Raw genomic sequence first — 26,002 nt, 5'->3', positions numbered from 1 at the left:
ATAGACCACATAGCAATAGCAAACAAGGCTCCTCCTTAGCAGTTGTTATAAATACCCCTGATGATTGTGTGGGAGATTGGTAATACACCCTAGGAAACACCTCTGTGGTTCAGGTTGGCAGGGGCAAATGAAATCAAAGTACATGTGTGTCAAAGGCCAGGGTAGCATATGGCTAGGCTGCCATAGGCCCTAGGGCTAATAGCATATTACCTACCTATGACACTATGCACTCACACATGTACTTAATGCAATAGCTGCTATGTGAGGTTGCATAAGTGTAACGCTGAATGTGTGCAAGGTCTGTAAAGGTGTGATAGCTTAGTGTGATGTTGTATCTTACATGGTAGTACCTATCCTAGCTGTGAGAACAGCGACTAATGTGTAATATACTGTTAGGCAGACATAGTAGTACGGCAGATGATGTGACGTAGTTCTCCGTTGACGAATGTGGTGTCTCATTGTAGGCTAAAGCAATACATGTATGCTTAGTGAGTGGTACTGCTGGTGAATCCATCACCAATATGAACTGTAGTACTACCTGAAGCTGTAGGCCTAAACAGCACAGTGTGGTGTGTGTTCACATTGCTTGGAAACACTGTCATGTTTGTTTCCTGTAGTCTCCATAGAGGACAGAATGCAGAAATAAGGGTGTGTAAGTAGTGGCACACAGTACCGTATAGTACACAGGTAATGCTCATCTGTGTTGGCATACAGTGGTGCATTGTATGTTTGCCTGATGTGTGTGTGATTATGCCTGTACAATGGCTGCAATCATATGTGTGTTACAGGGTAAATGTGTGTATCCAGCAACATATATAGTCTGTTACAGCAGTATGCCACCTATAGTAACAACTGAACACATCTGTTAGGCAGGGCTATGGCATCAATGACTAGGGTGGTTGATTGGTACTACTGTACCTGTACTACACATCCATTGCAATGGATGACATCTCTGTTCGTGCATGATGTGATATACACCCCTGTCTTGAGGTTGTGCAATGTGTCACAAACAGTGTGTCGGGTACTGTTGTATAGTGGTGTGATATACAGAGTCTGCCAGGCAGTGTTAGTTAGTTGTGGCCTGAGAACCAATGAGTGGTATTGAACATGTGCAACCTCTGACAGACAATAGGATCGTATATATGGCAGTAAAGTGATATCTGTGGGTAAAGGTGTAAAGTGTGACACAGGACACTCTCACACATATTGTTCATATCTTTTTCATCCAGATGGCCCACCACCGCAACCTAGCATATACAGCGGATGAGAAAGAGGTGATACTCGACAGCCTATTGCAGCGGTACACAATGCTCTTCTCCAGAAGCAGCCAGCACCAGCAGGAGCGGACTGCACTGTGGCAGGAACTTGCTAGTCGGGTAAATGACATAGGCATAACTGGACATATGAGCAGGTACGCCATCACGGCAGTGATTTAATTAGACAAGTCCGGTGGCATGCGTCTGATATCCAAAGGCAGCTGCTTGCCACAGGTGGAGGGATGGCCATTCGCCCCCCCCCCCACCAGAGCGGAGGAGCTGCTCCTAAGCGTGGTGGCTCCTGGACAACAGCTACATCAACCACTGACATGTGTTGTAATGGAGGCCAGAGCCACCCAACACATCCACCTGGAGCAAGCAGGTAACATGCCCAATCTGTAGACTACAGTTAACTGTATTGTTAGATTATGTGTACGTGAGATGTGTACTGTGTGTTTAGCAGTTCAGCTGCCTAGTGTTGTGCAATACAGATAGTTTGAATAATATCCCTACACCTGTGACTGTTGACTGTTGTTGTACTGCAGTTTAGCATACCCACTGTAGCAATGCCACAGTTGTGGCCACTGATGAACCCTCTCATAATCTCATAGGTCTCTCTGGTGTGACAGCAGGGCAGCCGATCCATGCTGGTGAGTGTGTTATACCTGCAATGTTGGTAATGAAATATGCATGTCATAGGTGAGGTGTAGGCCATGTACACGTAACACACCTATGCATAATGCATGCCGTGCATGTTTGCTGTGAGACATTGCACAGCTCAGTAATGTCAGTAGCTGCCTCAATGACATGCAATACACAGAGCATGACACACAGTTGTGGCAACCGCTTACTGCACATTGGATAGGCATAGTTGCAATGCCTGTACACAGCATAACACATTTATCACATGCAGTACACAAAGTCATGCTACCTATGGCGTAACCACACACCCACTGTAAGGTCACACTTCAGTATCCCACATGTCATCCACACACACATGACGTACCTCGGGGGTAGAGGCCTATCATGGGGCTGTGCAACACTGTTCAACACATAACACAGTCATGTGAGGCAATGCTCCCTACTGGGCACCTCATACACCCATGAATAAAGTGGCTGTGTAATAGTGAACGTATCCATGGCACTGCATCAGGTACAGCATGCTAGGTGGTGGTCTGTCAAACAGTAGTAGCCATGAGTGACCACAAGATGCATGATGATGATGATGGCACATGGTACTACACCCCATCCAGTTACAGTGACCACAGTACTACACATAGCAGTCTTTGCTGTGCACCTCATTGTTCAGTGTATGCAAACATATGCACCTATACACACCATGCAAAGCATGTCATGTGTGGGCTTACATATGCTAGTATATACATTTTGCACATCAGTCGCCATCTGTACAAAAAAAAATGTATCTGCTTTTACTGTATTTGTGTTTCTTCCTAATTTATTTTGCTTTTGCGTCATCTTAAAAGTACTCAGTTGTATTTATTACAGCTTGGTGTAACTAATTTTAAGCCTTTTAGTTTAAGCACTTGGGCTTCAGACCAGTTGTTTTACATTAAGAAGGTTGGTGGTCTGCACTGTAGTGGCAGAACAGGTAGCTTACATCCTTCTAAGTTGGGAACTGCTGATTGAGGGCTCAGTGTCTGTTATTCTAAAAGTGTATTAATTCTGGTTTAAGCACTTGGGCTTCAGGCCAGTTATTTTACATTAAGAGGGTTTGTGGTCTGCACTCTTGTGGGAGGAGAGGCTGGACTCTGCCCTTCTGAGCTGGGAATTTCTGGTTAAAGGCTTATAGTGCCTGCATATTTGAACTGCTTCTTACTGAAATTGGTACACCTTGTTTGCTGTAGCATAGACTAGATCCAGGCCTGCTGAATCTAGCTTTGTTTGTATAACTTGAGCACTAATCCAGGCATTCTTTAAAGTATTCAATTGTATTTATTACTGCTTGGTAGTAACTTGATTAAAGTGTAGCTATCATTCTAAGTCTTTTGGATTAAGCACTTGGGCTTCAGACCAGTTGTTTTACATTAGGAAGGTTTGTGGCCTGCACTGTGGTGGCAGGACAGGTAGCTTACATCCTTCTAAGTTGGGAACTGCTGATTGAGGGCTCAGTGTCTGTATTCTAAAAGTGTATTAGTTCTGGTTTAAGCACTTGGGCTTCAGGCCAGTTGTTCTACATTAAGAAGGTTTGTGGTCTGCACTCTTGTGGGAGGAGAGGCTGGACTCTGCCCTTCTGAGCTGGGAATTTCTGGTTAAAGGCTTATAGTGCCTGCATATTTGAACTGCTTCTTACTGAAATTGGTACACCTTGTTTGCTGTAGCATAGACTAGATCCAGGCCTGCTGAATCTTGCTTTGTTTGTATGCTTGTTGTTTGTTTGCTTGTTATTTTCCTGAAATGCTAATTCCACCTAAAACGTGGCTTTTCAGTGCTTCTGTGGATCCCTAGTGATATCTGCATTGCTTACTGTACTTATTTCCTTGTTTCACTTGAAAGAAAGTTACTGTTTGTCGTTTTTGCATTTAAGTTACCTGTAACACATTGCATTTAAGTTACCTGACACTTGCTCACTAAAGCAATTATATAAGTCAGCAATAAAAAATTAAAAGCACTACACCCTCACAAACTCCCCTTGAGTACCATGTTCCCCATTGGCCCTTTTTTCAATTATAAATGGATTCCCAATACTATTCTAGCATGTCCAAAGGTCAGTTGTCAATCTCCTCTCCGGTCCAGCTGGTGAATCTGGGAATCTTGAGGCAATGTTACAACTGCCTCATGTACACAAACAACCCTCTCCTCCTCCCAACAAATTCCAACACATGTGAGAGATGCAACCATATAGCCAAACTGGAAGCTAAGCTCTCTCAACTCAGTACTGGCGTAACCAGTCAGGAGGAGAAGGAAACCACACTCACTACAATTCCAGACTCACATAGACCTACCACGACAGCAAACCAAACACATAAACATACAAAAACATACTCGGAGGGTCTAAATAAAAATCTGCCTAAGCAGCAGAGACCTCCAAAGCAGACACCCAAGCAACAGCTACCCCAAAACAAAACACGTGCAACACATAGCTCACAAAGCCAGTGTGCCGAACAGTCACAGTCCTTAAGGCTAAACAACACACCTTATACACTTGTAATAGGTGACTCTATCGTCAGGCACACTGACGTCCCACTCACCAGGCTGAACAAGGAGAAGGTCACGGTGCGCTGCCTGTTGGGTGCTAGGATCCGCCACATAACACAAGCATTCAGGTCACTCCAAGGCAAGTACAAATAAGAAATTCAGCTCAGCTGCACGAGTATAACAGAATTCACTAAGGGGTGAATAAAGAAGGTTGCCAGTTGAATAATTATAAAAAATCCACTTTATTACAAAAGGTTTAGCGCTTTCATCTAACTACATAGACTTCATCAGAACATTGTCCTTCCACATTCAAACAGTTTTATACTACATTCACACTAATTAATTAATTCATTCACCAATCAGAACAACCATTCAACCAGCATATGAATTAACTTTGTAAAAGTACTACAAAAATAAAAGTCTGCTGTTCCCATTTCACAATATTAGTATTAGTATATATGGTACTGAGATAGCTAATGCTTCTAGTACATCAACACACAATATAATAATATTATATATTACATTCAAATAAGGATTTACTATTAAAAGCTTGTTATACATTTATATATCCTTTTAAAAATCTGTTAATATATTAAAATTGTTAACATTTAAACCTTATTCAACAATATAGGTTTAATAGTAATATATTCTTTGATTCCTGGTGGTGAAGTTGCATTCAATAATATTTGCCATCTAACCTCTTTCTCTCCTAGAGTATGCTTAATACTCCCACCTCTTTGTGATACCCTCACCACCTCTAATATTGCAAATTTAAAAGTATTACAATTGGCACTGTCCCGTACGTGTCTAAATAGGGCATTGTTCTCATCCTTTTTCTTTATAGCATACAAATGCTCATAAATCCTATTTTTCAATTTTCTTCCTGTTTGGCCCACATAAAAACTAGGACACGTGGTGCACAGAGCCAGATAAATAACATTGATGGTATCACAATTACCTCGACATAGGTGTAAAATATTTTTGCTAGTGTTATGCAACTGGACCTCATGGTCCTCCATAATAGCCTTACATTAATTACAGTATCCAGATTTCCATGTACCTGTCACTTTTCCTTTGACCATCTCTATATTGTGTTCAAATTTGTTCTTAAGGTTAAACCCTACACTGTTAACAAACTTGGGTTCATTACCCACTACATCTGATATTACATCATCCCCCTTTAAAATATTCCAATTCTTCTTAATAATGTGTTTTATGTCCTCAGTATAGTAACTATAAGGTAAAATACATGCCGTATGGAAATCCCATTCATTTCCTTGACTATTAGTTATACCTATATTATCTATACCCACTCCTAATAAAGGTTTATATTTGATGCCCCACATTTTACTCACATACTCTATAGCATCCTTGATAACATATTCAGGGTATCCCCTCTCCTTGAACATATTACCTATTTTGTTCAACTCCATCAGCATCTCACTATACTCTGAAGTCATTCTGGCAGCCCGAATACACTGACCCTTGACTATGTTATTCTTTAACCTAACAGGATGACAACTTTTGTATTCCAAGTATGTGTTGCTAAATGTCTCCTTTCTATATATATTGGACTTAAACCCATTGGGTGTCAAAGTAATATAGGTATCCAAGTATGCAATACCATCCATGCTGTATTTATGTGTAAAACTCAAAAAGGGGGTGGATGTATTAATATATTGTATAAATTCAGGGATAACATTGTTGTCCCCCTCCCACACAATAAATACATCATCCAAAAACCGGACATACCTTAAGATATACTTCATATATCGACTACTAAAAACAACTTCATGCTCCCAGTCTAGGAGGACCATATTAGCATAAATAGGGGCACAAGCTGTGCCCATGGCAACCCCCTTATTTTGTCTAAAATATTCCCCTTCATAATATATAAAGTTATTGTCCAAAACCAGGCTCATGAATTCCTCTATTAACTTAATTTTATCCCATGTGAAATCAGTATATTTATCAATACTATTAATGAACCTCTCCATACCCTCTTCCCTAGGAATACAGGTAAAAAGGTCCTTTACATCTATGGTAACCAGAGTTAAGTTGGGTTTCCAACTAGATGGAGTTAACCTTGCCAGAAAATCCCATGAATCTTTTACTATATGGCTGGTAAAAGCATATATAGGTTTGAGCCAGTTATCAATAACTTTCCCAAATGGGAAAGTTTTAGACCTACTACCCGATATAATAGGTCTGAATGGGGGATGTAACATATTCTTATGTATCTTCGGTATACCTATTATAGTTGCTGTAACCGGGTATTTCACTTTTAGGTACTGATACAATTCCTGATCTATCCTATTTTCTATCAATAACTCTTCCAATAGAGCATCAATTCTACCATATGCTATATTTAATTCATTAATAGATGAAACTTCATATTGATTTGTATCATGTAATATAACTTGTATCTCATTCTTATAGTCGGTGGATTCATGTAGGACTATTCCCCCTCCCTTGTCTGGTTGCATGATTCTAATGTTAGGGTCACTACATAATTCACACATAAGTTGAAACTCATCCTTACTCATATTATATTTTATAGTGTGTGTGTGCCCTTCTGTCCATACCTATATATTTCATCCAACACTACCTTTTCAAATATACTTAATGTCGGGTGCAGTAGTGGGGTAAAAACACTCTTTCTATGTAAAGAATTTGACATTCCATTATTCCTACTACCTTTGAAAAATACAGATAAATTTAACTTCCTCAAATACATTTTAAATTGAATCACATTCTCAACCAGATTAAACTTGCTTCTAGGAATAAATTTCATACCCTTTCTAAACAGGGCAAAATGTGTATCTGTTATATTCAAGGATGTATAATTGTATATGAAAAAAAATTTTTGTCCATATTGGACCTCATTATACTTAATAATGGGATGTACAGGTCCTACTGCTCATGCCTCCTGTAATTCTCTTGATGTGGGGCCTGTTGATTCCACCGGGCATCAATATTCCTGTCCTGAACTTCTTCTCAATGGTACCCTTTTCCTAAAAAAGGTTTATATGCATTTTGTACATTATATCTAGTTTTTTTACCATTCCCACCCATCTCATTACCTTTAGTGGCATTGTTATTATTTTTACTGACCTTATTCTTCCAATTATACATATTACCTTCCTTATATTGCTGTAAATCACGTTTTAATTTGTCACATTTCCTTTTAAATATTTTTTGAGAAGTAGTTTCTGCATACATAAATTGTTTATCAAATAAAGTACGTCATTGGTCAAAAACCAAATCTTGTGTAATAATTTCATTCAACCTATCTACTTCTTTAGTAAGGCTAGCTAAAGTATAATCATTACATTTCATAATAAATTTCATAAAGCTAAATCCAAATGAATCAAATAATACATTACATTCATTAATTAATTCTCATTGAGTGCCAGCCCCAATGGTCGTTTAAAGAAACGTAACCCCATAGGGACTATTTTCAATTCCATGCATCTATTCAGATAAGAATTTTCCACTTGTAAACTTTTAATATTATTTAATTTATGTCCAAAATCATAAATAATGTCTCTCAAAGTTCCATTGGAGTCATTAGCATTATAATTGTTTCCTTGTACGATTGAATCAGAGAAAACAAACGGATTATCCAAAACAAAAGTTTCTAAGTCCTCACAAACTTTCTTTTTAGAACGAGTAACATAAGAATCCCCTAAGGGAACAAATGCTGATTTCACAGTACCTGGTGCTGCCGTATTCGTAACGACAGAAAACGTGCGTTTGGGAACAGTCCTTTTAGGTTTGGCGCCAGATATCAAATATACGTCCTCCGTACTGTTGCCAAATGCCAAGGCTTCAGGCGTACACAAGCTTTGCGCTCTACTGCCAGCTGCAACGGTACCATGAGAGGCCTAGTTTTTATGTGGGCCAAACAGGAAGAAAATTGAAAGATAGAATTTATGAGCATTTGTATGCTATAAAGAAAAAGGATGAGAACAATGCCCTATTTAGACACGTACGGGACAGTGCCAATTGTAATACTTTTAAATTTGCAATATTAGAGGTGGTGAGGGTATCACAAAGAGGTGGGAGTATTAAGCATACTCTAGGAGAGAAAGAGGTTAGATGGCAAATATTATTGAATGCAACTTCACCACCAGGAATCAATGAATATATTACTATTAAACCTATATTGTTGAATAAGGTTTAAATTTTAACAATTTTAATATATTAACAGATTTTTAAAAGGATATATAAATGTATAACAAGCTTTTAATAGTAAATCCTTATTTGAATGTAATATATAATATTATTATATTGTGTGTTGATGTACTAGAAGCATTAGATATCTCAGTACCATATATACTAATACTAATATTGTGAAATGGGAACAGCAGACTTTTATTTTTGTAGTACTTTTACAAAGTTAATTCATATGCTGGTTGAATGGTTGTTCTGATTGGTGAATGAATTAATTAATTAGTGTGAATGTAGTATAAAACTGTTTGAATGTGTAAGGACCATGTTCTGATGAAGTCTATGTAGTTAGATGAAAGCGCTAAACCTTTTGTAATAAAGTGGATTTTTTATAATTATTCAACTGGCAAACTTCTTTATTCACCCCTTAGTGAATTCTGTTATACTCGTGCAGCTGAGCTGAATTTTTGTTGGACTCGAGTGTTGGTGTATTTTACAGTCGTTGGTTTTCATGAATTCACTGGAGGAGCTTCCTTCCATTTTTTCCCCAGTTAGGAAGGATGATTTTTTAAAGCTCCAATCCGAAATGTCAATTATTAAGGGTGAATTAACTAGATTAATAGAGCTGTGTAGTCAACCGGGGAACACAGCTGATTTCAGAAATGCTTCGGTTGATGCAGCTATTTCTGGTGTTCATTTTGGTTCCCCTGTCATTCCGGTGAACCAGGAAGTGCATAATCATCGTGGTGGAGTGCCAGAGAATATAGTGACCTCTCATGGTACCGTTGCAGCTGGCAGTAGAGCGCAAAGCTTGTGTAAGCCTGAAGCCTTGGCATTAGGCAACAGTACGGAGGACGTATATTTGATATCTGGCGCCAAACCTAAAAGGACTGTTCCCAAACACACGTATTCTGTCGTTATGAATACGGCAGCACCAGGTACTGTGAAATCAGCATTTGTTCCCTTAGGGGATTCTTATGTTACTCGTTCTAAAAAGAAAGTTTGTGAGGACTTAGAAACTTTTGTTTTGGATAATCCGTTTGTTTTCTCTGATTCAATCGTACAAGGAAACAACTATAATGCTAATGAATCCAATGGAACTTTGAGAGACATTATTTATGATTTTGGACATAAATTAAATAATATTAAAAGTTTACAAGTGGAAAATTCTTATCTGAATAGATGCATGGAATTGAAAATAGTCCCTATGGGGTTACATTTCTTTAAACGACCATTGGGGCTGGCACTCAATGATGAATTAATTAATGAATGTAATGTATTATTTGATTCATTTGGATTTAGCTTTATGAAATTTATTATGAAATGTAATGATTATACTTTAGCTAGCCTTACTAAAGAAGTAGATAGGTTGAATGAAATTATTACACAAGATTTGGTTTTTGACCAATGGCGTACTTTATTTGATAAACAATTTATGTATGCAGAAATTACTTCTCAAAAAATATTTAAAAGGAAATGTGACAAATTAAAACGTGATTTACAGCAATATAAGGAAGGTAATATGTATAATTGGAAGAATAAGGTTAGTAAAAATAATAACAATGCCACTAAAGGTAATGAGATGGGTGGGAATGGTAAAAAAACTAGATATAATGTACAAAATGCATATAAACCTTTTTTAGGAAAAGGGTACCATTGGGAAGAAGTTCAGGACAGGAATATCGATGCCCGGTGGAATCAAGAGGCCCCACATCAAGAGAATTACAGGGAACGCAGGCAGTAGGACCTGTACATCCCATTATTAAGTATAATGAGGTCCAATATGGACAAAAAATTTTTTCATATACAATTATACATCCTTGAATATAACAGATACACATTTTGCCCTGTTTAGAAAGGGTATGAAATTTATTCCTAGAAGCAAGTTTAATTTGGTTGAGAATGTGATTCAATTTAAAATGTATTTGAGGAAGTTAAATTTATCTGTATTTTTCGAAGGTAGTAGGAATAATGGAATGTCAAATTCTTTACATAGAAAGAGTGTTTTTACCCCACTACTACACCCAACATTAAGTATATTTGAAAAGGTAGTGTTGGATGAAATATATAGGTATGGACAGAAGGGCACACACACTATAAAATATAATATGAGTAAGGATGAGTTTCAACTTATGTGTGAATTATGTAGTGACCCTAACATTAGAATCATGCAACCAGACAAGGGAGGGGGAATCGTCCTATATGAATCCACCGACTATAAGAATGAGATACAAGTTATATTACATGATACAAATCAATATGAAGTTTCATCTATTAATGAATTAAATATAGCATATGGTAGAATTGATGCTCTATTGGAAGAGTTATTGATAGAAAATAGGATAGATCAGGAATTGTATCAGTACCTAAAAGTGAAATACCCGGTTACAGCAACTATAATAGGTATACCGAAGATACATAAGAATATGTTACATCCCCCATTCAGACCTATTATATCTGGTTGTAGGTCTAAAACTTTCCCATTTGGGAAAGTTATTGATAACTGGCTCAAACCTATATATGCTTCTACCAGCCATATAGTAAAGGATTCATGGGATTTTCTGGCAAGGTTAACTCCATCTAGTTGGAAACCCAACTTAACTCTGGTTACCATAGATGTAAAGGACCTTTTTACCTGTATTCCTAGGGAAGAGGGTATGGAGAGGTTCATTAATAGTATTGATAAATATACTGATTTCACATGGGATAAAATTAAGTTAATAGAGGAATTCATGAGCCTGGTTTTGGACAATAACTTTATATATTATGAAGGGGAATATTTTAGACAAAATAAGGGGGTTGCCATGGGCACAGCTTGTGCCCCTATTTATGCTAATATGGTCCTCCTAGACTGGGAGCATGAAGTTGTTTTAGTAGTCGATATATGAAGTATATCTTAAGGTATGTCCGGTTTTGGATGATGTATTTATTGTGTGGGAGGGGGACAACAATGTTATCCCTGAATTTATACAATATATTAATACATCCACCCCCTTTTTGAGTTTTACACATAAATACAGCATGGATGGTATTGCATACTTGGATACCTATATTACTTTGACACCCAATGGGTTTAAGTCCAATATATATAGAAAGGAGACATTTAGCAACACATACTTGGAATACAACAGTTGTCATCCTGTTAGGTTAAAGAATAACATAGTCAAGGGTCAGTGTATTCGGGCTGCCAGAATGACTTCAGAGTATAGTGAGATGCTGATGTAGTTGAACAAAATAGGAAATATGTTCAAGGAGAGGGGATACCCTGAATATGTTATCAAGGATGCTATAGAGTATGTGAGTAAAATGTGGGGCATCAAATATAAACCTTTATTAGGAGTGGGTATAGATAATATAGGAATAACTAATAGTCAAGGAAATGAATGGGATTTCCATACGGCATGTATTTTACCTTATAGTTACTATACTGAGGACATAAAACACATTATTAAGAAGAATTGGAATATTTTAAAGGGGGATGATGTAATATCAGATGTAGTGGGTAATGAATCCAAGTTTGTTAATAGTGTGGGGTTTAACCTTAAGAATAAATTTGAACACAATATAGAGATGGTCAAAGGACAAGTGACAGGTACACGGAAATGTGGACACTGTAATCAATGTAAGGCTATTATGGAGGACCATGAGGTCCAGTTGCATAACACTAGCAAAAATATTTTACACCTATGTCGAGTTAATTGTGATACCATCAATGTTATTTATCTGGCTCTGTGCACCACGTGTCCTAGTTTTTATGTGGGCCAAACAGGAAAAAAAATGAAAAATAGGATTCATGAGCATTTGTATGCTATAAAGAAAAAGGATGAGAACAATGCCCTATTTAGACATGTACGGGACAGTGCCAATTGTAATACTTTTAAATTTGCAACATTAGAGGTGGTGAGGGTATCACAAAGAGGTGGGAGTATTAAGCATACTCTAGGAGAGAAAGAGGTTAGATGGCAAATATTATTGAATGCAACTTCACCACCAGGAATCAATGAATATATTACTATTAAACCTATATTGTTGAATAAGGTTTAAATTTTAACAATTTTAATATATTAACAGATTTTTAAAAGGATATATAAATGTATAACAAGCTTTTAATAGTAACTCCTTATTTGAATGTAATATATAATATTATTATATTGTGTGTTGATGTACTAGAAGCATTAGATATCTCAGTACCATATATACTAATACTAATATTGTGAAATGGGAACAGCAGACTTTTATTTTTGTAGTACTTTTACAAAGTTAATTCATATGCTGGTTGAATGGTTGTTCTGATTGGTGAATGAATTAATTAATTAGTGTGAATGTAGTATAAAACTGTTTGAATGTGTAAGGACCATGTTCTGATGAAGTCTATGTAGTTAGATGAAAGCGCTAAACCTTTTGTAATAAAGTGGATTTTTTATAATTATTCAACTGGCAACCTTCTTTATTCACCCCTTAGTGAATTCTGTTATACTCGTGCAGCTGAGCTGAATTTTTGTTGGACTCGAGTGTTGGTGTATTTTACAAGTACAAATAAGACTCAGTCATTGTCCATGCTGGTGTGAACGACCTGAGATGTACCTCCGTGGACTACATGAAAAGAGACATAGAGGAGCTCTCTGATCATGTAGCCCAGGCCGGTATGACCCTGACCTTGAGTAGCATCTTACCCTCACCAAGAATGACGCCACAATATGAAGACAAGATGATCAATTTCAACAATTGGCTTAAGTATTGGTGTCATTCAAAGGGGATCCAATGCCTGTCAGCCTGGGATGACATGCTCGACAAGCCACGGTGCTTCACTAGGGACGGCTTGCACCTGTCACCCCTGGGCTTTCGGATATTGGCAAAGGCTCTTGCTACCCCCATAGTGCCTTTTTTAGGCAAGGCTCAAAAGACAAACTCACCTCCATAGGTATTACAAGGGATAAGAAACTAAGAGTAATGCTACTCAACGCCAGAAGTCTAAACCTCAAGATGCATGCACTCGAAACTCTCCTTAGCATGGAGAACATTGATATCTGTGCAGTAACAGAAACCTGGTTCAAGGCTCCTGAGAGTACCCCAGCACTACCAGGTTATACCTCATACCATGCTTTTCGGCCCCAAAACCTGGACCGAACCACAAAAGGAGGGGGAGTATCAATATCCGTCAAAGATACCCACACCTCAAGGTTGGTGGCACAGCACGAAGCATCAGAGACTATCCATGTGCAACTAACAGTGGGTAAAACTGCCTCCCAGTTTATAGCCTGCAGCAGTCCACCCTCCCAAACCCAAGAACCCCACTTGGCCTTCCCGAGAACACTGGAAAATATGAAGGTCTCTCCAAACACCATTATGTTGGGCGACTTCAACTACCCAAACATAGACTGGGAGCATTACTCTAGCTCAAACACCCTAGCCCAAAGGTTCCTAGAATTTATAAACTCAAATGCTATGGAACAACTTGTTACCACTCCCACAAGAGGGGAAAACATACTTGAACTGATCATCACCAACATGGGGACTCTATGCTCCAGACCAGAAGTGTATCCCTCACTGATAAGATCAGACCATAAACTAATCTCACTGGATATTCACATCCCGACCGCACCCTCTGCCCAGAAAACCACAGTGAAAAACTTCTCTAAAGCAAATTTCACACTCCTCAAAACTGAGGTGGAATCCTTCAAAGCCCCCAGGCCTGTGGAAAATACAGCCCAGACTGCAGAATCCTTTATAAATGCATTCTATGAACACCTTCAGGAATGCATGGATCATGCAATCCCAAATAAAACCAAGACCCAATCCTCCAAAGGCAGACGTCCTGTCTGGTGGACCCCAGCCATAAACAAACTATACAATAGAAGGAGGAAGCTACTACATGATAGAGCAAAATCCCAAAAAGGGACGGTATCTCTGATCAGTATTAGCAAAAAACTATGGGCACTCATAAAATCGTCTAAGGCCAGCTTCGAGAGAAAAATTGCACAGGACACTAAGGATAATCACAAGGCTTTCTTTAGTTATGTTAGGAACCTGGGTGGGAATTCCCAGATATGCTCAGAATTAGTCCAAAATGACAAAAAATACACCAAACCCACAGACATTGCCAACATCCTAGCTGACAGGTTCAGCGCAAACTCCCCGGCACCGAAAGGGCAAATATCTATCCCAGCAGAGTGCTGCCCCTGACATCTCAGATGCTCAGGTAAGAGCCGCTCTCCAAAGCAAAAATACAGCATCAACGGGACCAGACAGTGTCCCGGCTGCAATCTACATGAACTCCAAGAAGAGGTAAACCCAAACATAAAACTCCTGTTCAATCTCAGCCTTACTACAGGATATGTACCCAAAGAGTGGCGTACAGCAACAGTGGTCCCTCTCCACAAAGGTGGTGCCTCAACGGATCCTGGAAACTATCGCCCCATAAGCCTGACTAGCTTGGTCTGCAAAGCTATGGAAAGGATCATCATGGACCTCATAAATAAAGATATTGGGGACCTACAGATACTGGATCCTACCCAGTTCGGCTTTGTTAAGGGCAGATCCTGCCTCTTAAACCTGGTCGATTTCTTTGAAACAGTCACCAAGGCCATTGATGAAGGGAAGGAGGTCCAAACAGCCTACCTGGACCTCGCAAAAGCCCTCAATACAATACCCCACTCGGGCATTATAGATAAGCTCACCAGCTTAAATATAAACCCTTATGTCACTAGATGGGTTGCAAACTGGCTCAAGGACAAAACCCACATGGTTAGAATTGCTGGAGCCATGTCAGACTCCAAACCAGTTACAAGTGACGTCCCACAAGGCTCAGTCCTGGGACCTCTCTTGTTTGGTATATATTTCTCGGAGGTACAGGCCAACATAGAAGGACTGTGGCTGACCAAGTTCGCAGATGACTGCAAACTGGGTGCCATAATCGACTCTCCAGCTGACACAAGCATCCTCCAAAAGGGCCTCATAGAAACAAACAACTGGTGCCAGAGCTATGGCCTCAAGCTAAACACCAAAAAGTGTATAGTCATCCCTTTTGGCAAAAACAAAGTGCCCACAAATGACCACATAGGTGGTAATCCATTAAGTACAGAAGAAGTAATTAGGGACCTGGGGACCCAAGTTGATAGCAATCTCTCATTTGACAACCACGTGGCCAAAGTGGTTAGAAAAACATTTTATATAGCCCACCTAATCATGAAGGGATTCACATCTAGATCAGGGGAGGTCATCATGCCTCTTTACTCATCCCTCATCAGGCCCATAATTGAGTACAATGCCCCTTTTGGGATGTACCTTACCAGACACCTGCAGCAACTGGAAAGACCCCAAAAGTACCTCACCAAGAGGATCAAAGGGCTCAAACAGATGCCATATGCTGCCCGGTTAAAGAAACTCCAGCTCTACTCAGTGGCATACTGCCTGCTCAGAGGCGATCTGTGCCTGACGTATATAGCCATGTCCAACCCGAAATTAATGGACATGCTGCACCTCAGAAAATCCAAATCCCATCGAGCTACGCACTGAAGAGACTTGAACCTCAGCACTGAAATAAATAGGACATGCTGGAGGGACAGATTCATAACCCAGAGGCTCCCTTCACTCTGGAATAAAATCCCAGTCCAGGTTAGGCAGAGTCCCTCATTTACTGTCTTCAAAAGGAATCTTGATGAGTGGATGGGAGATCATAGGTTTACCCCGGGTATCACTTCTGTGTCACTGTTAGACAGAGGCACAGTATATTAACCTCGAAAAAGGGCATAGCAAATTTAATTTAAAATGGGTGGTGAAAGCCAAACACACTCTGGCTAGGCTTATAAATGCCCTAGGGCAGATAGCCTAGTATGAACCTATAAACCTATGAACCTATGAATGCTATTGGGTGTATAGGTCACATGACACACATTGGGTATGTGTGGTGTTTAATGTTGCAGTCGTGTAACATGCCATGTCGTGGCTGGCACTGACATATCTGCAATATGTCCCACACTCACCATAACCACTGTACAATGTCCATGTTGAACATTGTGATTCCTTCATGTCTACATTCACCACTCATCCCATGTCTGTACATTGCATGCATTTGCTACACCTGTGCCCATTATTATGTGCTATGGACACAGACACTGTCATCAGACATGGCAATTTATGTGTCACACAGATAACACATGCAGCCATGGTATGTATACCATTGAGTGATGGTGCACATGACATTGCAGAGCAGATAATACTTGCACAGCAATGTTGTGTCCATGTACACACTCTGTTCCAGGGTGTACCCAATCACTGAACAACTACACACATGCATCAAAGCCATGTATAATGTCATTAGATAGGGCTGTCTACACTTTCACTGCATGGTCTTGAGCAACACATATTCTGCATGCTGACACATGTGTGGTGACTGTTTGCCTTGTGATACTGTCACCCACCATCACCCACTATTGTGTATGTGTTGGATTGCTGGTGTGTGTGTGTGTATGTGCTGTGGTGAGCAGTGTATTTATGTTCATGTGTGCATGTGTTCATGTGTGCATGTGTGCATGTGTGCATGTGTGCATGTGTTCATGTGTTCATGTGTGCATGTGTGCATGTGTGCTAACATCATGTACAGATTGTAAAGTGTGTTTCCTGTCTTCCTTCCACAGGTGCTGAGTTAGGGGTGGCTGAATGCAGCAGGGAACCTGATGTCACCGCCACTAATAGTGGAGATGATGAGACATGTATTGTGGCACAGGAAGGTCTGACAGGGTCTGTCATTGGTCCACCAATCAACACTACACAGCAGTCAACCCCATCTATGCGCACACTCATACTGCCAAGACATCCCTCATCACCAATGGCCTTAGCTGAGGGACAGCATACAGTTGGCATTGACCAGGAGAGTGTGGTACCTATGGCACGTGCATCCCCTCACAGTAGCCATAGCCGGATTATTGGAATGGTACCACATAGGCGGATGTCCAGGGGTTCTCGGGGGGAGCACCACTGGTCATATTGCCCCTGGCAGACGTGCCCCCAGAGGTATTACAACCTCCAGTATGTTCCGGGCTGTAATGCAGGCACAGGCACATATGGAATGGTACACCAGACAGGGACTAAGGTTGCAGAGGGCCCATTACAGCGCTATCAATGACAGCATCCGTGGCCTTGCCGGTGCCATCTGGAATTACACCGAGGTCATTGATAGCCGTTGGAGGGAGACATTAGATGTCCTCCACGATGTGTTAGCCATGAGCCAGGACTGTGTGGGATGAATGAGAAGCCGACAAGGACACATGCCAGCAACAGCATCAGCTGGCAGTCGTCGTGGACAAACCACGGATCACAGCCGCTCCCGTAGTGGCAGTACCAGCCCTAGCAATGCTGGGGCTGGCCTGTCCATTGACCATCCTACTAGACCAAGTGCATGTGGCACTGGCCAGTCCCAGCAAGGACATGGGGCCAGTCATCATACCTCTGATGACAGCACCCAGTCAGGGCTGGTACCCGATACTGCCCATAGCACCCCTGCTAGGCACAGGTACCATGTCCATAGCCGGAGACAGTGATCTGTATGGCCTAGCAGGTACAGTCTGTGGCTGTCCCACAACCGCCCGTATATGGCAGCCACATGGTGGAGTTGTGTGCGTGCATGCAGACACACACACATTTACCATACAACTAGGGCTCACACATACACACACATATTACATCAACATTGGCCCATGCAGTACTGTTGTCCCTCACACACACACACACACACACACACACACACACACACACACACACACACACACACACACACACATGCCGATTGGATGGGTCAATGTCGGGCTCTGGCAAACCTATAACACACCCTATGCATATGATGACACCTGTGCCACCTCCTGCCATCTGTAACATTGATGCAGAAACAGGATAACATGGTTCTGATGCACAGGGTGACATTATAGCAGTGTAGCAATAGTAGCAAGTTGAAAACAGAAAAGTGTAATGATATCCTTGTAGGTATACCTGAGCAGGCATTATGCATCACAGCTGTGATAGTCATTGTAGCATTGTTTACACCAGTGTTAGTCCTGAGTATGTAATGTCCACCCATGTGCCACTTGGCTTTAGTGTACAGTGTTGCCAGCATGTGTTAGTGAGTGGACAGTACGTGTGTGATGTGTGCATTACAAATTAGCGGGTGTACATCTGTAAACATGGTGTGTGCGCACTGTCTGCATGTATGTGCATAGTGGACATGTGGGATGTGTGACATACCCTGTTCTACACATTGTTAACATCTCATGGTATCTTTCGATGGCCAGTATGCATTCTACTACAGATATGTACTAACATGGGTATACATGTGTGTATGACATGGGTTGGCACTATGCTGTGGGTGATACTGTTGATATCTGGCAATGATCTGCAGTCTGGTAGTATACACCATCTCAACAGCATGACTATAACCAATCATTAGATGATGTCCTGACAATTGATTCACAGTTGTAGGGAACTCAGTAACAGTTGGATCCTTCCAGTACTATACAATAACAGTAACCAGTGGTATTGACCGCCACACATTCCTGGGACCACACCTGTGTGGCATATAGCCCTCTTAGGTACATGCAAATACACTAGGGATATGTCCAGCAACATCTGGAAATGTATACATTGGCCTACACTGCATTCCCTGGATGGGACGCATATATTACACAAGGGTATCGTACAGACAGATACCTGTTGTCCAATACATGCTGTATAGCAGTAAGCCATCTATGGCATATTCATCCATATTTACTATACATACTATCCCGACAGTACCACATAGGTGGTATCCCCAACATGTATGTTGGGTACCAATGTGTACAGACAGACACGTGTTATGTCATCTGTCCCTTGGTATCCACATATCCATAGGTATTGTGGTGTCCCTCGGTGTTTCACATAACACATTAGGGGCCTGCATGCATATCCACAGGGCTGGTGTGCACCTATAATGACTGTCCATTATTGCCAGTCATTGTTGTGTATGAACATGTCTGACATATACCCCGGCAATTACCCTCACTCACAGTACTCTATAGTACGTGTCATGGGTGTGTGTGGCAGAGACCTCCTTTGCCACGGATCACTACATTGGCCGGGCTTGACACAGACATACATATGTGACCTATGATTTGTCAAGCAGCGGCACAATCTGTCGAAGGTTACAAATGTATTCATGTCGTATGCAGGCTTCACACCTATGTACTGATTGAGGTCACATGTACACATATTTATTTGGCACGCAGATACCCTATGTGTGCAATGCACATACTGTTTGAAACATATGTCATACCGTAGTAAAAGCAAAACCCACACTGCATTGACCACCTGTGGCGCACACACTTGGCGGTTGCAGGACACAAACCCCTACCTAACTATGTTATGATAATAGAAAGATACGCATTAACACAGCACGCTATATGCATTACTGAGTAGTTTATGTTCTCCTTGAATATTTGTAGGATGCTGACATCATCAGACTTTCCAAAGAGGGATGTACCTCTTTTAATGTGTTTTCCTAGTTTCCAAAAAGGCTACTCTTCTCAAAGGAAACTGCACGCATACACACTTGGCGTTTGCAGGACTCAAACCCTTACCTAACAATGTTATGATATTAGAGAAACACGCATTAACACGGCGCGCTATATGTATTACTAGGGGGCTTATGTTCTCCTTGAATATTTGTAGGATGCTGACATCATCAGACTTTCCAAAGAGGGATGTACCTCTTTTAATGTGTTTTCCCAGTCTCCAAAAGGCTACTCCTCCCATGGGAAATAACACACATACACACACACTTGGTATTTGCAGGACTCAATCCCCTACTTAACTACGTTATGATACTAGAAATATACGCATTACCACGGCGCGCTATATGCATTATTGGGTGGTTTATGTTCTCCTTGAATATTTGTAGGATGCTGACATCATCAGACTTTCCAAAGAGGGATGTACCTCTTTTAATGTGTTTTCCTAGTCTCCAAAAAGGCTACTCCTCTCAAAGGAAACCACTCGCATACACACCTGGCATTTGCAGGACTCAAACCCTTACCGAACTATGTTATGACACTAGAGAGATACACATTAACACTGCGCGCTATATACATTACTGGGTGGTTTATGTACTCCTTGAATATTTGTAGGATGCTGACATCATCAGACTTTCCAAAGAGGGATGTACCTCTTTTAATGTGTTTTCCCAGTCTCCAAAAGGCTACTCCTCTCACGGGAAACCACGCACATACACACACACTTGGCATTTGCAGGACTCAAACCCCTACTTAACTACGTTATGATACTAGAGAAATACGCATTACCACGGTGCGTTATATGCATTACTGGGTGGTTTATGTTCTCCTTGAATATTTGTAGGATGCTGACATCATCAGACTTTCCATAGAGGGATGTACCTCTTTTAATGTGTTTTCCTAGTCTCCGAAAAGGCTACTCCTCTCAAAGGAAACCACACACACTTGGCGTTTGCAGGACTTAAACCCCTACCTAACTATGTTATAATATTAGAGAGATATGCATTAACACGGTGCGCTACCTGCATTAGTGGGTGGTATATGTTCTCCTTGAATATTTGTAGGATGCTGACATCATCAGACTTTCCAAAGAGGGATGTAACTCTTTTAATGTGTTTTCCCAGTCTCCAAAAAGGCTACTTCTCTCAAAGGAAACCACACACAGCGTTTGCAGGACTCAAACTCCTACCTAACTATGTTATGATACTAAAGAGATATGCATTAACACGGCACTCTACATGCTTGAGTGGGTGATGTCTGTTCTCATGGTATATTTGTAGGATGATGACATCATCAGACTGGACATGGTAATGTGTGTACACATTGGTTTGCAATCCCAGGAATGATCCATGTAGGTTGGCAGGTATCAACAGCTTGTACAGGACCCCGTGAGTCTCACCTTGTGTGATCTATCTGTGGACACATTGACATCCCTTCATATGTCAACACATATCTATGCACAGATTGTTGATTTTGTGGATACGACATGTGTCTGTGATGTTGATGAAGAGCTGTTCAAAGTCTATGTGGACATGTGTAGCTCTGTACCATGATGTATGTCCTGGGTGGCTGCCTTGCAGATGGTGTAGCATGCTTGGGAACCATGATCTGCACATGAACATACCACATTCGGTAGGGTTGTGTGTTTGTTCATTTCCAATAGCTCTGTTTATCACGTCTGCCATGATGCACTCCATGGCCTTGCAGAAGAGACTTTATAGGCTTACTGGACTATACTTCCCACGGTGTGTTGTCCACCCACACATGTGGGGAGTGCCTTATGCTGCTGTAACACATTCAACGGTTCCAGGTCCTGTGGAGTGGGTGAGGCTCAACAGACTGTTCAGGTGCAGGGTCTGTTTGTTCTGTAGTGCATGCATGACACATATTGGGAAACAATTTAATCCAATTGCTGCCATGCTTTTGGCTTTGGGGAGAGCTGTTTAGCCATTCTACACGTGATATCTCCTGGTATGATGTCAGGGACTATCGTCTGTGGGTGGTGGGTATGTATACATTGGCCTGTCTGATAGGATGTTGGCAATGTCAGTAAGGTACAGTTGTCCCTGACTCAGCACATATATGCATGTACATTACTATTTATTACATAGCTGAAGGACATGTCATGATTCTCAGTCTGGAGTCCTTCTCAGCTACTCTTTACAAAACACCAACAAACCTGAGCACTAGTCCTGGTTATACTGTTTTACACACTGAACACCCTACTGATCCTTTGTGCTCAGGCTACAGAGTATGTCATCATAATACACTGGCATGTCCAGAGGTCGGTTTAATGTGTACTCTCCAGTCCAGCTAGTGAATATTGTGGTTATGACACAATGTCACATCTGCCTTATGTACACAGAGAACCCTCTCCTCCTCACATCACACTCACATATATGTGGGCGATGTAACGATATTGACATACAGGATGCTGAGCTCTCTCGACCCATGACTGGCATAGTCTATCAGGTGGTTAGGGTGACCACACACACCACATATCAGTCTCACATGCACCGACAGTGACAGCACACAAACCACATTATCACACATACACATATTTGGAGGCTCTACATACACTCTGCCTAAGCAGCAGAGACCTCCACAGCAGACACACATACAACTGCTACCCCACTACAATGCCCACATGTCACACAGTTCACAATGTCAGTGTGCCACACAGTCACTGCCCTTTGGGCTAAACAACACACCTGATACACTTGTTATAGGTGACACTTAATGTCAAACACACTGTCGTCCCACTCACCAGGCCAAACAAGGGAATAGTCAATTTAAGCTGTCTCTCAGGTGCCAGGATCCGCCACATAACACATGCACTCAGGTCACTCCAAAGCAAGTCCAGGACTGGCTCCATCATTGTCCATGCTGGTGCGTACATCCTCAGACGTTCCTCCCTGGACCACATGACATGAAATATAGAGGAACTCTGTGATCATGTAGCCCAGCCCAGTATTACCCTGACCTTGTCTAGCATCTTACACTTACCAAGTATGATGTCACAGTATACCAACACACTGATCATGTTTAACAGTTGGCTAAAATATTGGTGTTATTCAAAGGGGATACAGTGTCTGTCACCCTGGGGTGACATGCTCGACATGCCACGTAGCTTCCCTATGGACAGCTTGCACCTGTCACCCTTGGACTTTTGCATACTGGCTAGGGCACATGCTGCCACCATAGTACCTTATTTAAGCGGGGCTCAAAGGACAGAACCACCTCCATAGACATTACAGAGTACACGACACTGAGGTTAATGCTGCTCAACACCAGATGTATTACCCTCAAATTGCGCCCACTCAGGAATCTCCTCAGTATGGAGGATAGCAATATCTGTGCACTAAGAGACACATGGTTCAGGCTCCCACATGCACACCAGCACTACCAGGTTGTATTTTGTACCATGCTTTCTGACCACATAACTCGGAATGGCCAACACAAATAGGGGGTGTATCCATATACATCACAGATACACATACCTCCGGGTTGGTAGCACTGCACAAACCATCACAGACTATACATATGAACCTAACATTGTGCAAATCGGCGTTTTGGTTTGTTGCCTGCTACAGACCACACTCCCCAACTCAGCAACCACACTCAGCTTTCCTGGGAACACTGGACAATATGAAGGTCTCCCCAAACACCATTATATTGGGTGGCGTCAAATACCCACACATTGACTGTGGATAGTACTCAGGCCACAACACCCTCGACCAACAGTTGCTACTATTTCTACACTCTTATGCTATGGCACAACCGGTCACCACACCCACACGAGGGGACAACATATTGGACATGATCATCACCGACATGGGGACTCTATGTTCCACACCTGCGATATACCCCTCATTGCTAAGGGCAGAACTTACTTTATCTCACTGGACATCCATATCCTGTCCCCACACCCTTCCTGGGTAATGTTGGTGAACTTCCCATAGGAAAACGTCACACTCCTCCAAACCACGGTGGTATCCTTCAGAGACCCTGGGTCAGTGGTAAGTATGGCTCAGACTGCTGTATCCTTTACATACACATTCTATGGACACCTAGTGGACCGCATGGATCATTACATCCAAAACAACAACTGGACTCATTCCTGCAATGGCAGTGGACCTGTGTGGTAGACCCCAGCCATTCATACATTTTACAACAAATGGAGGAAGCTACTACATGATAGAGAACAATCCCAGACAGGGAAGGCATCTGTGATCTGTACTAGCAGACAGCTACAATCACTTGGGTAATTATGTCAGGCACGCTTCTAACGGACAATTGCACCAGACACGTTGGACACTCACAAGGCCTTCTTCAGTCGATTCAGGTACCTGGCTGGACACTCACTGATATGCTGTGTGTTACTGCATACTGACTAAATATACCCTGAACCCACTGACATTGCCATCATCCTGGCATACAGGTTCAGTGCAGATGTGTCCCCCACATCCCCCCTAAGGTGGTACTGTCCATACCAACAAAGTGTAACCTCCCAGACATCACGAGTAAACAGGTGAGTGCTGCCCTCCCCACAGTGGACAACACAGCATCAATGGGACCAGACGGTGTCCCAGCCTGTGTCGTAAACAGCCTTCATGACAGACATAACACTCACATTACGTCACTGTTCGACATAAGAGTTACTGCAGGATATGTACCCACGGAATGGCGTACAGTGATAGTGGTCCCGCTCCACTGAATACTGCCACAATAGACCACAGGCAATATCAGCCTAAAAGGCTAATTAGCCTGTTCTGCAAAGCTATGGGGTGTATTGTAATGGGACTCATGAACAAAGACATGGGAAACCTACAGACAATGGGTCCTACACATTACAGCATTGTTGTGGGCAGATCTTGCCTGTTGGACCTGTTCATATTCTTTCAACAGTTACCAGGTCCATCAGTGTTGGGACGGTTGTCCACATAGCCTGCCTGGACCTTGCATAACCCTTCAAAACAATACCCCACTTGGCCATTATGCATAGGCTCCCCAGCATCAATATCAACACATATATGACATGATGGATTGCTACCTGGATCAGGGATAACACCCACATGCTCAGTGTTGTAGGTGCCATGTCTGACTATACACCAATCACACATGGCATCCCACAAGGCTCAGTCCTGGGACCTCTCTTGTTCAGTATATATTTGTGTGATGTACAGGCTATCACAGGAGGGTTATGGCTGCCCATGTTCGCAGATGACTGCAAACTGGGTGCCATAATCAGCTCTCCTGCTGGCACATGCATACTCATACAGGGTCTCACAGAGATAGGTTGAATGGTGCCTGAGCCATGGGCCACGGCTACATGCCATTAGTTGCATAGTCATCCCCTTTGAGGATGACAAAATGCCCACACATTACCACATAGGTTGTAATCCATTACATACAGTAGTGGTTGTTATGGTTTTGGGGATACAACTTGTTCGTACTCTCGCCTTTGACAATCCTATTGACATAGTGGTTAGACCGTACATCTACATAGCCTACCATATCCCACATGGTTTCACATGTTGATCACGTGTGGTCATTGTGCCCCTATACTCTTCACGACCATGCTTGGTTACTCTGCCACATTTGGGATGTACCTTACCTGACACCTGCAGCAACTGTAATGGCCACAAATGTTACTCATCGAGCAGATGTAGGGACTCACACAGATGCCCTGCACAGTTCCGATACAGTAATTCCAGCTATACTCAGTCACTTACCACCTACACGGATGTGTTGTGTGCCTGTAGTTACAGGCAATATCTGACCCAGACTTACTGGACATGCTCCACCTCAGGATATCCAACTCCCTTGGAGCTACACACACCAGGGACATATACCTCAGCACTGATGTTAAAAGGACATGCT

This window comes from Protopterus annectens, chromosome 3.part1 (genome assembly GCF_019279795.1).
Source record: "Protopterus annectens isolate FY-2018-M chromosome 3.part1, PAN1.0, whole genome shotgun sequence".
In the NCBI taxonomy this organism is placed as follows: domain Eukaryota; kingdom Metazoa; phylum Chordata; order Ceratodontiformes; family Protopteridae; genus Protopterus; species Protopterus annectens.
The sequence above is the reverse complement of the archived record's forward strand: the minus strand, read 5'-3'. Positions refer to the sequence as shown.